General features: G+C 41.4%; 1 protein-coding gene across 1 annotated transcript in view; it reads left to right on the top strand.

Annotated features, from left to right (window-relative positions):
• The first annotated feature begins 11,693 nt into the window (after positions 1-11,693).
• CD2BP2 (CD2 cytoplasmic tail binding protein 2) overlaps positions 11,694-17,764 on the top strand; it is a 1,650,073-nt gene continuing 1,644,002 nt past the window's right edge. Inside the window, exon 1 of the mRNA XM_044086686.1 lies at positions 11,694-11,836. The gene's annotated coding sequence lies outside the window, so the exon portion shown is untranslated. The remainder of the gene's footprint in view (positions 11,837-17,764) is intronic.

Here is a 17,764-nt window from a genome sequence, read left to right as displayed (position 1 = left end):
CTACATTTCTTGGATCATCACACTAATTTGTCAGGGGAACAGGGCAAAAGGCAGGTGATGTGGGCCATTTATCAGGACATACCGGGCAGATTGGAACAGTTGAGGGGTATGAATATGCATACAACTTTCTATTTGAGCATTCTAGCATAATCTGTACAGTTGTTAAGTGTATATATGCATACGGCTTTCTCACTGAACATTCTAACAAACTGTGTGCAGTTGTGTGGAATGATTATGCATACAACTCACTGGTGCTCCTGGGATCCAAAGCCCTGCTGTGTGTGACAAAAGCATTACAGTTTAGATCACTGTACACTATGCTATCAGGCAATTGTTGTGAGGCTTTCCAATATATTTAGTCTAATATGACTGACCTGTTTGCACTTCCAACATTGTTATACAGCACTTCATACACATTTTATCTGCATACCACAGTGTGGGTAACACTGCTTACTACAACAGTACTATTTAATAACTGCAAAAGTACAACAACATATGACTGCAGAGTAAACAGAAGCAATGCAGGGGTTACACCTTTATTCACAGCATATTACACAATTCTGTATACTGGTACAACACTTTCTGAGGCTCTTACATTTATTTCTTATGACAGTACATGCAGGCTATTTACTAACCTGCCTCGAGACACATCCTTTGCAGCCTAGCATCATAGGCTTGCTGGTTCGCAGCACACTCAGCTGCAGCTGTCAGAGAAGTACAGTGATATTTAGCCATACCTATCCATATTATACACAAGCTAGGCACTTATTAACTACATAGTGGAAGGAGTACTTACTCAGTTCTGGGGCATTCTGCATCTGCCGCTTCCTGGACCCACTGTTCCAGGACATCCCCCCTCTGCCACTTCAGGTCTGCATGATGGTGCCTGACCTGCTCACCAGTCTGGGGGATACCTGTGGCGCTAGTGAGGTCACGGGTGAGACTGTCCCATGCCTCCGTTTTGTACTGCGAGCCCTGGTATTGGCCCTGCAGTAGTCTCCTGTCATGGTGCTTTACCAGGAGCCATACCATGAATTTGGTCTCCTGGATCCCCCAGCACTGCGCTCTAAAGCGAGTGCCTTCTCCCACTCCAACCATTCTGCCTGCAGGGGGATGCTACAACCAGTTATGAGCAATATTCGCGCCTCTTTGGTTTAAGTAGGGCCAGATTCCCACACTTTTCCATAATTGGCCTGTTTCAAAAAGGCTAAGCTATGGGCACACCTGCTTACTTCAGGTTGGCACTGCTTAAAGAGGTGTACCTGTGGGCATATTGTATTGGCTTCCCTAAACATTGCTTACAATGACTAAGTTGGGCTGTGCTGCAGTTAGCATTGCTTATTGGTTATCTAGCATTTTATTTGCCTTATGTCAATGATGTCTTATTCATTACAGGTTATATATGTGTCTGGTATCCGTCATTCATGTGTACATACACTGTATGGGGTCCTGGGGACTTCATATCTTTATTACAGTGACACCTCAACTCTATGTTTACTGCAGTACTCCAATTCACATATTTATGGTCTGTGGCAGGTTATAGCACATTACACTGTACATAGTTTCAGTTCACATATTTGATTTTCCTGTTGTGAGGATTAGTTTGCTGATACCTCCTTTAGATGTATTGCTATCATGGCATAGTGGTTTACTACTATGACTGTGATGTACAGGGTCCTGAGTTCTAGCCTTGCAGAGGCTGGTTATTTTGTTGCTGGCCAAAGCACGAGCTGTTGGGTACAGAGTGATTAAGGCACTTTAAAGCAGTTGTGAGCAGGTGTGCGGGGGTTTGCGCGGAGCTAAGCAATGCTAACCTCTGGTTACAGTTTCTTACACTCAGCCTCTGCAATGATTCACCAGTGTGATACTTGCATACCGGCGCCCAAGCAGGCTTACACCTGCTTACTCCTGCACTTGCAAATCCACTGCATTTGGTGTTTGCATCTGACACTCACACCCCTGGGTGGGGGTGAGGACTACGATAACACCTTCTGATGCCTATTACATCGGCTTACATGCCTACAGTGGAGTGTTGTAACCATGTGTTCGTAGGTGTTGTGTAGTGGGTTATGAAACGACACATATGGTCATACTGTACTTAGACATTTAAACTGGACTGTGCTGTGGTGGGACCCATATTGGGAATGGCTGCCCATTAGGCGTAAACATGCTGGTCGACTGTACAGAATCTGCGGCCTGTCACAGAGTTTGCTTCATACTATTGGTGTGTTCCTCTTACAATCTGCACCTGTCTGGCAAATACCTGGGAACTGACACCATTAAATACAGACAAGTAATTGGGTTTAGGACCCCACATCCTTCAGCCGAGTCATGCTAATGCATACCTATCATTCTATCAGCTTTCTAAGGCTGTAAGTGGAATATGTGCTTTCTGTCCCTATCAGACCTCTCAAACAAGTGGGGACACATTTCAACTGAATCACGGACAAGTCAAGAAAAACTCAGGGACAGTCAGGGACACTTTTAAAATATTAGTGCTATTAACTTGAAACACTGACAGAATCAGAGCATGTGAATTAATACAAATTTTCTGAAGTAAAAGACGTTTATAACTCTTAATTATTGTCATTATTCATCAAGTGTAATTCTCCATCTTTCCTCCAAACGTCACTAGTTTTAGGAGGGATTATGAGGGAGAGAGTGAAAATTTGAGTCAAAATCAGGGAAAGTTGAGATGTATGGTCCCTATTTTTTCCCCCAGCGGTTTATGTCCTGTACAGTGGATTTGCTCTTAGGGGATGAAAGGTATGGACGTACGCTCTGCCCATTTCAGAATATTACTTACATCCCCGGGCCGGTCCTAATACAACTGCGCGAGCCAACACCTGCAGGTCTAGGCCCATAATTGCATACTCATAGTTCCCCCACCTGCCCCTCCTCTACAGCACTCATCCTTACTGTGGGTGCAGGTGGAGTCTAACCACACCACTACACACTGCCCACTCTCCGCATGTCAGGAGCCATGTTGTACGTTGTGTCGACCCATGGGTTATCAGGCTTGCACAACCTACTGGTCCGTGTACGTCTACAGCCTGGTTTGATGACTCATGACAGGAACGGACTCTAATGATCAGTAATTTTTAGGGTGTCCCACGAGGGACATTGATGTCTTTGTTTCAAGATTAGACCTGGCAGGTCTCTCCCATTTGTAGTATCCTGCCTGTGGTCTGGGAAGCAGTGGTGTGTTTACTTTTATTGTGTGTGTCTGTATGTTTCACCGGTCTAGCGGGGGGGGGGGGTTGATGTTACGTGTTACACATTTGTTGATTGGACCCCTCACCCCCATATGAACAGCCTGTGAATATATGTAATTCGTAACTGCTGTATCATATCCTAGCTATATGCATGTGTATATGTACACACACACATATATACATTACTATATACAGATATATCAGTATATGTATGCATATACGCATATATTTATATATTGCTGTCTATATCTATCTAACGACATATGAGTGTATGGGTGTCTGCATATGTATATATCTATATGTGGGTATGTATATGTATTCTGTCTCTGTATGTATACATTTGTACTATGGAGAGGGAGAGGTATATCTCCATGTAGCTATGGGCAGATATACACAGACATACCTCTACATATATACATCTACATCTGGTTATTCCGTTCATTGCCATGTAGATTACACTTTGCTGCAGTGGGACTCGTAGCGGGTGTGGCAGCTCGTTGGGTGACACCTCTGCCCAATGAACACTTTTGTTTGCATCCCTGGGGCTGTCCATATAGACACACATCAGCCAACACCTGCACACCTACACCCATAACTAGCTACACATAGTTCCCCCACACCGCACCTCCTCTACAGCACCCATCCTTACTCTGGGTGCTGGTCGGGTCTGAACACACCACTACACGCTACCTACTCTCCACTTCCTGGGACCCATTTCATATGTTGTCTCGACCCATGGGTCATCAGGCTTTCCCACCCTTGTATTCTGGGTATGTACACACCACGGCCAAAACGGTCGGCATATCACCTTCTTTTGGTTATATGTCAATTTTTGTCTGTGTTCCAAGATTAGACTTCACGGGTGCACTGTGAACCCCCCCCAGTTGTATCCTGCCTGTGGTCTGGGGAGCAGTGGACTATTTACATTGTTTGCGGGTTTGTGTATATGTTTCCTCTGTCCGGCTGGGGGGGGGGGGGGAATCATGCTACGTGTTACAGGTTTCTTGCTTGGGCCCCTCACTTCCATTGGCATAGCTTGTGAACATATGTCATTCTTGTGTGCTGTTTCCTATCATAGCTGTATATCTGTGTATATCTACGCACGCGCGTGCACACACACACACACACATATATATATATATATATATATACACATCTGCGACCATATATATATATATATATATATATATATATATATATATATACACATGTGTGTCCGTATGGCAATGCATACCCCCACGTAAATGCACTTAAACACGCTTACTGGTGCTTATTTATGCTTAAACCTGCTTACTACTGCCTTATTAATTATGACACTTCACTCCAGTTTACTTTTAATTGTTATTATGCAGGTTATACAGCAGACAGATGTCGAAATATGTTCATATACAGATTACCAATGGTATGTTCATATACAGATTACCAATGGAAAATGGTATGTGCTGCAGTGGGATTCGGAACGGGAGTGTCTGTTCGTTAGGCAGATGCTCTAACCACTACACTATTGCTGTGCTGCTTCATTTGCATATATACCCATGGCTCCTGGTTCCCCAAACACCCACCCAGACACTACACTAACACAGCAGTCATTCATTCTCCAGTTGGATACATGGTGTATCCACACCACTACACACTGGCCACTTCCTACTCCTGTAGACCCATCCCATGGGTTTACTCACTCCATATATCCTCAGACATCCCAAACTTTTAGTCCACAAACATTGGTGAAATGAGTGACCAATAGGACACTATTTGCAATTTTTGGGTTGTCCCACCTGGGACAGACGCCTTTATTTCAAGATTAGACTCTATACTTCATTACATCATTACTCCCGTTAACATGACACTACAATAAATTAATAGGTATGACTATGTAGTAACGTGAGAGCTAATAATGTATGAGTTCGGTGAAATTATTTTACAAATAGGACCAGTCTAGTGACTGGGGTTGCTGTAGCAGGCAGATCCACAGGAATGATTCCATGTGTGAGAAAGTCCTCACATTTGATTTTTTGGGAACAGCACTGACTTCGAACATTGTACACACTTCTGCGTTTTAGGAGTTTCGTCCCTTCCCTCTTATGCACAACCTATTATTCTATCTACTGTCGAGGTTTGTAGGGGTACTTTCATGTTATTTATGTCTGTAAAAGGAATGAATGTGTTACAGGGAATGTACTTCTGCATATAGATGTATGCATGTGTGTATGCATATATACTTATAACGAACTCGCTGACCTCCACGTGGCGGTCCAATTAGAACCAGGCCATCCAACCCTGACACGCCTGGATCCATAATTTCATACCCATAGTTCCTCCACCCCACTAGAGTTCGACATACAAGCAAACCATTAATTTCCCGGTTACTATCACAGCCATGACACACCTCCACACATTGCCCTCTCACCAGCGTTAGGGACCTTATACGTATGTTGTCCCAGCCCATGTATTATCAGACTCTCCCACCATTTAGTCCTTGAACATACTTGCCCTTGCTTGTGTAATGGTCGGAGGTCCAACCATCCTAGCAATTTTTGGGTAATCCCACCAGGGACTACCCTGTGATTGTTTGTAAAGTAGATTTAGCAGATTGACAATGTTACTCCCACTGGTAGTATCCTGCCTATGGTGTGAGTAGCAGTGCTTTGCTCACCCCTGCCCAGCTGGGTATGACATACGCTGACAGCACTAAATAATACTGGGGTTGCTGTTGATTCCATTCTCATTCTTTTTGTATCCTTTATTGTCATGACGTCCATTCTTCATAGATATGTCTCAAATTAGTGGTGAAAATTAACACATCTGTATTTGAGTCACATGTTCCTAACACATGGAAACAATCTTATATCATTCCAGTTCATACACATGGAACCGCTATTGAGTTTAACAACTTCAGACCCATAACTACTCTATCTCTACTATCTAAAGTAAAAGCGGATAAGGCACACATACTAAGCCTAGAGTACTTGATAACAGTTTTCACTCTTACTCACTGTCAAAGGAAAAAAACTTCAAAGACCAATACACGTAAGGTTCAGTTAAGGCACTTTTAATTGACTTGCCGCAAGGAGACAAAAACATGCAAATACAAGGATTTGTCTAACTACTAACAGGAAGTATGTTCATTCTTATACTATTTTACAAGACATGGCCTTCTAAGCTGACGTAATCAAGCACAACTTTTAGTATTGTTCTACAGCAGATGTTACTCAGATTTTCTGCTGACATGACTAGATTTGTGAGAAACTTTTGAGAAAAACAACCTGGCCTTGGTGACCATTAATCCGTTTACAAGCGTCTATTGTACAGTGTTACATTTCAAGGTACTTTTCTAATTCAGATACAAGCAAATGCTGATTGCAGTTCATATTTTCAAGCAGGCTTTGTACTAAGTATCTGTAACTTCTACAGCTGTGTATTTTCTCATAGCACAAGCGGAACTTCTTGTCTACGTTTCATACAAGTAGTATTGTTCTATTCATTATTTTCCTAAAGCAAGCAGAAATCACCTGCTTCTCAGTAAATTTCCAAGGCACAAGCAAGATTTTAGCTAACAGTACAAGGTTAGAAGGCAACTGCAGTTTGTACAGATTTATGCAGTATGAAATAGAATAAATGTGTTAACCCTTTTCAAGCTCTAAATGCACTAAGCATATTGCTAATACACACATTAATACATATTTTTCTAACACTCACAAACACTGGCTAATGTACAATGTATGTACTGTACCTGTGTACTATGTATGTATTCTACCTATGTTCCAAATTTCAGCTGTACACCAGAAATCGATTAATTACCTTTATTTTTAAATTATTTTTTTCATGTTTCTTCTCTCCACTGTAACTGCTGATGTGCCTCATACCACTGTAAAACATGTCTATTGTAATTTGTGTGTATACCGATCATGTCTAAATATCTAAATGCATCTGTAATTATTTTTCTATGTGGAGCTTTTCTACCCGGGCTTCTGCTGAAAAAGGGCCTTTTCGACTCAGTCAGACACCCCCGGTTAACAAATGTAAAATAAAATAAAAATAAATAAATAAATCCTCGAAAGGTGCAAACATTCCCAACTACTACAATATATGCTATCAAATAAGTTCTTTTACCCATCACACTACCCATATTCAAAGATCCTCTGCCATCCACATAATTTCTCTGCTTTCAATTCTCTCTTATCTTGATACTTTTCAACCAGGCCCCTCAGGTCTACAGAAAAGTTCTTATGCAAAGAAAATCTCAGCTGTTAACTCACCAAGGTAAAACTTTCTATTCACACTGTGTGGCTAAAGGCCTCTTAGGTCTACAGAAAAGTTCTTATGCAAAGAAAATCTCAGCTGTTAACTCACCACGGTAAAACTTTCTATTCACACTGTGTGGCTAAACGCCCCTCAGGTCTACAGAAAAGTTTTTATGCAAAGAAAATCTCAGCTGTTAACTCACCAAGGTAAAGCTTTCTATTCACACTGTGTAGCTAAATGCCCCTTAGGTCTACAGAGAAGTTCTTATGCAAAGAAAATCTCAGCTGTTAACTCACCAAGGTAAAGCTTTCTACTCACACTCTGTGTCTAACTCTGACATTCTCTTCCACTACTTATTTGTGAACTTTCTTACACCAAACTACTGAAACTCCAATTAAAGTCATACTTTCACTCCAAATGGATATGTCAGTGTTGTCCTTTTCATGGGCAATACCATCAAATTCTAAGATATCTGTCAATAACTACTAAATTATCGTTTGCATTCTTGCTCCATTAATTACACCATGGTGACTACTTGTCAATGTATGTCAGCTCCCTTTCTCCCACCAAGATTTCCTCTTAACTACTATTAGCATCTACTACTAGTAAACAACCACTAAACAACTAATTTATTACTTTTCACTCTAATACTAATTACTGTATAAATATCTGAAAGTAAATACAGCTTACAGGAGGTGGAGTTTCAATATATATTAAAGACACACACACCTCCAGGCTGGTCAAAGAGTATGACGCACAGGAGATACTACATGTGCAGTTAACTGTTGATAAGGCCCCTATGAAAATCATAGCTAGCTACAGGTCCACAAATTTGACTCAAGATGCCCACTCCACCTATTTGGACCTGTTTGACTCTATCAAGATTCAATCTTTTGCCCTGATCCTGGGCGACTTTAAGTACCCAACCAAAGACTGGAAAAACTACTTACGCCAGAACACAAATGCCCAGAGATTCCTCGATTTTATCAATGCAAATGCCTTGGAACAGCAAGTGGATACCCCCACAAGAGGTGATAATATCTTGGACTTAGTATTAACCAACATGAGTAACCACTGCACCACCCCTACAGTATCATCCTCCCTGGTAAGATCCAACCATAAAGCAGTCACCTTTCAAAGTCACCATCCCCCCTGACACCACCCCCCCCCCCCGCCAGCTAGGGTCAAACAAAAAAACTTCTCCAAAGCTGATTGCAACCTCCTGAGGGATGGTATAAACAGCTTCACAGCTCCCTCCCCCTCTGTAGGAAATAGCACCAATGTCCAAATCTACACCACACTACTATACAAGCATTTATATAGATGCATGGAATCAGGAATATCCGACAGAACAAAATCATCCTCCGCAAGGAAGAGTAAACCTGTCTGGTGGACATCTGCAATATAACAAAAGGAAAAAAACTGCTGTCCAGGACCAAGAAGGAGCAGGTGCACAATTGGAAGCAATCTCTCCTTAGTCTGAACAAGCAAATAAGAGCACTAGTGAAATCCTCGAAAGACAACTTTGAGTCCAGACTGGCCACATCTACTAGAAACAATCATAAGGCCTTCTTCACATATGTCCACAATCTCGAAGGAAGCACCCAGATCTGTTCAGAACTGGTGGTCAAGAACACCACATACACAAATGCTGTAGATGTAGCCAACCTACTGGCTGACAGATACAGCGAAAACTTCACCCCTCTGCCCCCCCCCCATCAGTAAATCAGGACATCCCCAGTACCTGCCCCCTCCCCTTATCTCTAGGGAACAGGTCATCACTGCCCACTCAAAGGCAAAAAATACAGCCTCTACATCCAAGGCTGTATCCTACATGAACTCAGGCATGAACTTGCTGAGTACTGGCTTTGTCCCAGCCGAGTGGAAGACAGCCACTGTCATCCCTTTACACAAAGGTGGAGTGTCCACCGATCTGAGAAATTATAGACCCATCAGCCTATCTGCAAGGCCATGGAACGGATTACCATGGATCTCATTAACAGGGACATTGGCAACCTCCAAACACTCGACCCCACACAGTTTGGCTTTATCAAGGGGAGGTCATGTCTGTTAAATCTGGTCAACTTCCTTGAGACAGTCACCAAAACCATGGATGAGAGGAAGATGGTGCACACCACCTACCTTGACCTGGCCAAAGCCTTCAACACTATTCCCCACTTGGGTATAACAGATAAACTCTCTCAACTAGGCATCAAGCTATATGTTACCATATGGGTAGGAAACTGGCTCACTGATAGAAGCCACCTCAAGAAGTAGACCTGTAATGAGCGGCGTACCCCAGGGATCGGTCTTGGGGCCTCTGTTATTCGGGATATACTTCGCTGAGGCGCAGGCCAAAACCTGTGGGCTATGGCTGACCAAGTTTGCAGATGACTGCAAGCTGGACACGGTCATCAATTCCCCAAGTGATGTGGATGTCTCACCCAAACAAATGATTGGTGCCAGAAACATGGCCTCAAGTCAATCTGAATGCCAAAAAAATGCATCATCATCCCCTTTGGGGAGAGGGATGCCCCCACATATTATCACATTAATAACAATGTCCTAAGCACGCAATCATTCGTGAAGGATTTGGGCACTCAGTTTGACAGCAACCTGACTTTTGACCACCATGTTTCTTCTGTTGTACGGAAAGCTTTCTACGTGGCCCACCTCATAAGTAAGACTATCTCATCCAGTGACAAGGTTATAACATCCCTGTATTATTCCCTTATAATGCCAATTATTGAGCACAATGCTCCCTTCGGCATGTACCTCGCAAAGCACATGCAGCAGCTGGAGAGACCACAAAGGTTCCTCACCAGGAGAATCCAGGGCCTAAAACATCTACACAGATAGGCTAAAAACCCTGTCCCTCTACTCAGTTTCATACAGACTCCTCAGAGATGACCTCTGTCTGGCATACAAAGCAACCTCAGACCCCACCTTGATGGAACTGCTGCATATCTGCAAGTCAAGCTCCACTCGAGTAACATGTACATGTGACCTTAACCTGGTCTGTGATATCAACAGGCCTTCTTGGTGGGACAGATTTGTGTCCCAGACACTTCCCCATCTGTGGATTCCCTCTCCTTGTCAAGCAGAGTACCTCATTATCCCTTTTTAAGCACAACCCGGAAAACTGGATGGGAAACAGAAAATACACCCCTGGGATTTCACCTGTGTCCCTGCTGGACTGGGGCTTTGGGTGCTGATTTGTCTAAACTCTTGGATAGGCTTATAAGGGCTTTAGGGCCAACAGCCTAGTAACTTCCTATGATCCCATGATTCCTACTCTACTTCAGGCTCAATACCTAAGGATGTTCACGTGTATTTTACTCGCTTTAATAATTTTACAACTTGAAATTCTAAATGATCTATGCCTTTACGTTATTTTCCTAGTGCTGTACTGTTTTGGTTTAAAAAAGTTACATTCATTAGTATGTACTTTCTTTTGTTACATGTTTGTTAACTTGGAGCTTTTCTTGCCAGGCCCCTGCTGTAAGACTTTTTGTAATCCAATTATTTAAAAAAATAAATAAATGTAGAACAAATTTTGTAGCTGTATGGAAGTCAGTCGTGCACAGAAATATGTCCCGCTTCTGGGTCACTGAAAAACGTAACGACTCTAAAAATAATGCAGCCAGTCCCTCAGTTTATCTGTAAAAAAGAGGTAGGGACAGTGCGTATGTATGTATATATATAGATAGATAGATATGCATATAAAAACACAATTTTTACAAGGCCCAGTAAAAATATAAGAAAAGTTTATTTTTATTTTATATTTGTTGACCGGGCTAGTCCAACTGGATATATTTCCATTTTCAACAGAGGCCCGGGGAGAAAAGCTCCACAAAAGTGAAACTTAATATAAAAACACAGACATATTATATTTATTACGAAACAGTGCTGGAGTCCAACAGCTGAGAAATGTTCAAACAATTTATGAAAGCTAAAACACTGTGACAAAAAAAAGTTAGTTGAGAAGAATGACGCAAACATGACGACGATTAGCGTATCAGTATGTACATCTAAGAATCCCGTTGGGTTACCCCTATAATTTACTAGAAAACATCCTAAGAGGTATTACTAAACCAAATCCTGAACGTCAGTATAAATTGCTTACACACCTCAAGGACTGGATGTGACGCATTTACATTTCCAGTCCTTCCGCAATACAAACGGCCTTCCTTACGTTTATTCTCGCCCACCAATACCTCACGCGTTGGGAGGTACAGTTTGTCAAGTTGCCTGCGGATTGTTTTGAAGTGAACACAAGTTTGGTGGTGTTTCAGTGAAAGGATGCCGTGAGGTATTTCCGGGCTTGGCGTGTTTTTGGTAGAACGTATTGTTGTCTTCTATAGCCCTAGAATTAAAGGGTGAGTGATCTGGGTATTATGGTTTGGTTATGTCCAGAGCTGTAGGGTTTATAAACGCTTATTAGAGTGTATGATTGTGGCAGATTTGAAGGTTGGGTACGTTCTTAATTAGTTGGTTATGGTCAGACTGCTGACCCATGATCCAAATTCTCAACTTTTTACTTCAGAATTAAGGACACAGCTAATCACAGGCACACTTTGTAACACTTGCACTTATTCACTTAGGAAGGTGAGGGGATAAGGAAAGTTAAATAAGTAGCTATTTTCTGACGTAAAATAATACTAGTCTGGTAGTGAATGATTCTCAGTGTTGATCAGAATCTAGCACATTTTCTCAAAACTTGATTATTTTGGAATGGCTGGAGGAAACATTTGAGACAAAATTAGAAAATTAAGGACATTCTAGTGAGGTGATAGAGATCTGAGTAGTGTGTTGTACAGTGGAGAGTGCTAGTATGTCATACACTGAATAAATTGAACAGTTTTGGTATTTGTATACCCATATGTAAATAAGTTGACCTGTTGCTTTACAGTAATGAAGATTTTGTCATTTTATGATACCTGTCTGTGCTTAACCTGTTTTGAGAATAGGATTGTCATCTTTATTGGATTTTTTTTGGAATAAAATGCTCAAGCTTTAGGCAGCCCAGATGAGCTTATTTGACAAACGAAAACAAGAGCCCAAGAAAGCTGATTGGGGCACAATTGCAGTAATTCAAAGTCCCCAAAACATTAGAATTAATGCAGGCGATGTCCAAGAATGTATGACAAGAGCCCAAGAAAGCTGATTGGGGCACAATTGCAGTAATTCAAAGTCCCCAAAACATTAGAATTAATACAGGCGATGTCCAAGTTTGAACATTGTTTCTCACAGTAGGGTTCCCAGCGGGTGTCAGCATCAGGGTTCAGCTCTGAGCCCACCACTGTTCATACTGGGGATGGACTACATTGGCAAACATATCAGAGGTGTTATAGCAACATAAATACGTTATGCAGAAAATGTGGCAGAACAAGCAATCACTTAACAGGAAAATCAGCAAGTGGAAGGGGATTAGAATATAGAACTGAAGGCACATAGTCTGAAACAGAGTTTAGTCAAGGTTGTTGTCATGGCAGCAAATTGGGGAAATCAGAAGAAGAAGAAGCTGAAACTGAAATAGAAGGGGGAAATAGTGAACAAGTTAACAGCTTCAGAGCTGTGGTAGAGGTTGTTGAGGAGAAAGGAAACATGATCTCAGAGGGGGCCAAGCTAGAAGTGGAGGTGCTGCAGCCATCTGGAAGAGACTGTCATATGTAATGTGTAACAGAAGAATGCTAAATGTGCACTAAACAGTGGTGTGAACATTGCTTCTGTATGGCAAAAAAATTTGGACAGTGAAGGCAAATCATTTGATGAAGCTTGAGGTAATGGAGATGAAGTGCTTGAGATGGCTGGTAGTATGCTTACTGAGGGACAGATGAAGAAATACGGATGTCCATACAGAAGCCAAATTAGCCCCAATAGCAGAGAAAGTCAAGGAGAACAGATTAAGGTGGTTTAGTCCTATGCAGGAAAGCAAAAGACAATTTGCTAAAAAGTTGGAAGAGACAAGAAAAAGGCAAAAAGACACAAGGACATCTGGCCAAGAGATTGATGGCTTACATAAGATAATACCTACTACAGTCAGGCTTGACTGTCAGGGAATTTATGAAGGTAGCACTGAATTGAGAGAGGTGGTGACAGTTGAGGTGACATCCCAACCCCATGTAGAAAAATGGTGGGAAAGGGGGCTGATTGTTTTTCTAAGGAGCTCCTCCACATCCCCTTTAAAACTAGGTTGCAGTGGGGATCACCAACTTCCCTTGCACATTGAATCAATGAAAACAATGTTTACTGGTATGGTTGCAATGAAGATACCCTACCTCTTTAAGAGGACTAGATATGGTAAAAATAACACCAATCTTTAAATAGCAAAATCATAGTAACATTCAGAAAAGCGTGATATTTTCTTGAGTGTGTGGTTCTAAAATTAGAATGGATTGAATTTCGAACTTATAGGCAAATCAAATTGTTTTTCCTTTTTTACTTAGATTCACCATGTTGGTGGTTTTCATACAGCTACCAGTAATTGTATAAAAATATAATAAGTTATAGTAGCAGCAGAATGTCCTGGAAACTTGGAGTAAGTGTCCATCTGTTGTGTGATGCTAAGATTTTTGACCATAAATGTACAGACGTACTTAAACCCTGAGTTTGAGGATCAGACGGAAGCACTTCCAGTTATGGATTTGCTGCTTATTTCCTGTAGGTTCTTTGCCTCTAGGTGATCCCCTTAAATGTGACATGAGTTGTACAACTCGGAATGCCCAGTGACATTTTTATAGAATGAATTTATAATAGATTGTTGATGACAAACATAAACAGTGTGCCTGACTTTACTTTGATTTCATCATCAAAGTCTGGACATGTTTCACTTATTTTTGCTGATAAAAGGTTTGGAGATCTGGCTTAACATTACGTGGGTGACAGAAGAGGGGAAACCAGGGTAAAACATAAATTGAACTTGCTCATTTTGAGGCTTGGTAGGAATTATAAGGAAATTTGATGGGCATACAATGTATAGACAAGTGGGTGAGAAGAGGGAGATGTATGGCTACTTTCAGTTGATGCTGAATAAGGTGCTTGATTAATGCAAGTTGTGTGCAGAGCAGGTAGATGTGACCAACTTCTAATGGAAGAATGGAAAATATGATGACCAAAACTTTGAATCAGACAAGGTCTGAGCCATACGTTAGGGAGCCTCTGTATAGGAGTAGGGTATTGGTTATGTTTCTAAGCCTAATAGGATAGAAACAGTGGTCACTCACTCTTGTTTCAAAGCCCAAGGCATGAAACTGAAGTGCAAGACTACAGGGTGTAGTGTTTAGGTAAATAGGGAAACAAAGAAACAGCATAGGTGACCTGAGGTACTAAAGGACTGTTAAGGAAGGCTTATGGGAGGGAATGTCAGCGTTGGTAAGAATGGCTTATGGGAAGGAATGTCAGCGTTGGTAAGGAAGGCTTACGGGAAGGAATGTCAGCGTTGGTAAGAATGGCTTATGGGAAGGAATGTCAGCATTGGTAAGAATGGCTTGTGGGAAGGAATGTCAGCGTTGGTAAGAATGGCTTGTGGGAAGGAATGTCAGCGTTGGTAAGAATGGCTTATGGGAAAGAATGTCCACGTTGGTAAGAATGGCTTATGGGAAGGAATGTCAGCGTTGGTAAGAATGGCTTATGGGAAGGAATGTCAGCATTGGCAAGAATGGCTTATGGGAAGGAATGTCTGAGTTGGTAAGAATGGCTTATGGGAAGGAATGTCAGCGTTGGTAAGAATGGTAAAAAAAGCTTGCAGCATGGGTCCAGGGGTGACTTTAAGAGGTGTTTAGGACAAAAATAAAATGAGGAAAGATGGAAGAAAATGGACAAAAAATGTTGCAATGAAAAAGGCAGTCATTTTAATAAGAAAGTGTTTACTGGCCAGTGGGATTAAGAAGTACTGGAAGTTCTTCAGGTATTAAGGGAGATGAGAATACAGGATACAGTAGTACTTGTTGAGGACTGGAAGAGGTGTCAGAGAACAAACAGAGATTAACAGGCTGTCCCAAATAATAATTACTAAAGAAATAAAAAAAAAACAAAGGATACATATTGTGGAATTTGCCTGTTTCTTTACAGGAAAGGTGAGATATTGTAGCAGTTAGAATAGATTGCAAGGCCTGGATGGGTTTCCTCTTGGCCTGTCACAGGTTAGTAGTAGTCTTGAGGAATCTCCTGTGTTTTCTGCATTGTTTTTCCCTTTAGTCGGGAAGGGTACCATTGCAGTACAAGAGTGCAATGATGCCAGGGTTGGGCAAGGAGTGATCCTGGAAATTATAGATTGACCAGTGTGTACTGAAGGAACAAATGGAAAAATCCTTAAGACTAGGCAGTGAAAATCAGTTGGCTCCTGGATGTGAGCCAACATGGTTCCTTAAATTTAAAGGGGGTAGGATACTAATCTCAGTGAACCATTTACAGACCAAGTTAATTATACTAATACAAAAATGATGTGAAAAAATGTCTGACAGTTGTACACACTGACCACAACTTTACATAGTAGATTTGTATTGCTGTAACAATAAGATCCTGTGACCAACATTTAGGAGGTCGGCAACTAATACATTAAATACAAAGATAAAGGACAGCTGTTAGCATAGGACTTTCAAGTATTTTAAACTGAGTTGAATAATTAGTGGCACATTAAAAAAAAAAAAAAGAGGTCCTGTTGGTTGAACTTGTTCCAGTGTTGTAAATGGGAACGAATAGACATGGTTTGAATGGACTTCAGTAAGACATTTGAGTAGTTAAACCAGAGACTGAGGGTTAGCCTTAGTAAAATAAAGGAGAAACCAAGAACTTCTAATTTTATTGTCATGTTGGTGCATAGAACAAGTTTTTTTTATTAATGCTTCCATTGATTATAGTAAAAAATAATGATTTTAGTGCATGATTCTGAGAACAGTGAAGTAGTTAAGGCAATAGTAAAGAGTTTATATACATGTTAATTAGCAAAGGAAAAGTATACTGATTCCAACTAAACCAGCATTCATAGTCCGAGTAGAATGTGAAAGGATCCATTGGCATGGGCCACATTTACGGTACATTGGACAGTGACCAGAGGAACACAACACACCCAGTGGGGAATAATAACTGCTACCCAAGTTAAGTGAGATATTAGGTGATTCTTGAAGAAGAAGTATGTTGCTGTTTATTTACCAGCTGTTATGCAAATATGGTTTTAAAGGCTGGGAACTTGATTCTGCTTAGGATAGAACAGCAGGATTGGCCCAGTGGCTCCTCTGTCTACATCCATTTGACTTAAGCATTCCTGCATTGAGGAAGAGCCTTCTGGACCATTTTTTCCCTTGATGAGGTGAGAGTCAGGTGTTAGCAGACCAGTTTGCAGATCCTGAAGACTGTCCTCTCGTCAGCCCTCTGACAGCCTTCCAAGACATGATATAGCTGTTGTTACAATCTCTCAACAAAGCAGCATACCACTTGCAGAGAAGGTACACTTGTGCTGTAGGTGATACACTTGCATTCTAGTAGGTACCACCAATGTGGTGAGCAAAGTTGCTTCCCTCCCTCCAGAATGGATAAGGTGGCATCATCCATTTGCTCCCATCTTCCTGTGCCCAGTCCTTCCATCTCGTGTGTTGCCATTCAAACACAAGTTGATCTAGTCCAGGGCTTTATCCCTGTGCGCCATAGGGCCAGTTAGAATTTTGCTCTGTGGATATTTGTAGGTTAACCTATAATAAAAGAGGGATACACACTCAGAAATGGGAGACTGGTCTGGACAGTGGTGATTTGTGCTTGGCAAGTTTATGATATGATTTGCATGTTCATTTGTATGTACAGTCTGTATATTAATAATGTTTGAGATTGAATCAATACTTACCCTAGGGAGTGTATATGCTGTTTAAGTTTGAAGAGTACCTTATTCAGTGTGCATCTGGCTTGGGTGAGGCACTGCAGCAAGTGAAGAGAGTTTCTCTTTTGTCGCACTCGGACTCAGACCTGCTTAAACAGACTCTAGAATGTCTGCTTGGAACCTGCATTCACTGGTGTCTTCAACATAAAGTAGAGATGCACTATTAGGCTTGGACTAATGTAATTTGTTTCCTTATTCGGAAATTATCGCTTTGCATGTTGGAGTGGGTAAACACAGAGGCGCACTGAACCTGCTAAGCTGCTCTTTAATCAGGGACATGTAACCTTCAGAGCAGTAGATGTTATATTTGTCAGTGACCACTTTTCTGTTTTTGCTGTATGGATTTACTCAGCAATTTTTATGGCAGTCCTAACAAGTTATTACCACAAATAACTCGTATATTAATCATTTTGTTTTGTTTTAATTGGGCTTTTTT

Source organism: Protopterus annectens, chromosome 10.part0, assembly GCF_019279795.1.
Source record: "Protopterus annectens isolate FY-2018-M chromosome 10.part0, PAN1.0, whole genome shotgun sequence".
Taxonomy (NCBI): domain Eukaryota; kingdom Metazoa; phylum Chordata; order Ceratodontiformes; family Protopteridae; genus Protopterus; species Protopterus annectens.
This window is presented reverse-complemented; position numbering and strand designations above follow the sequence as displayed.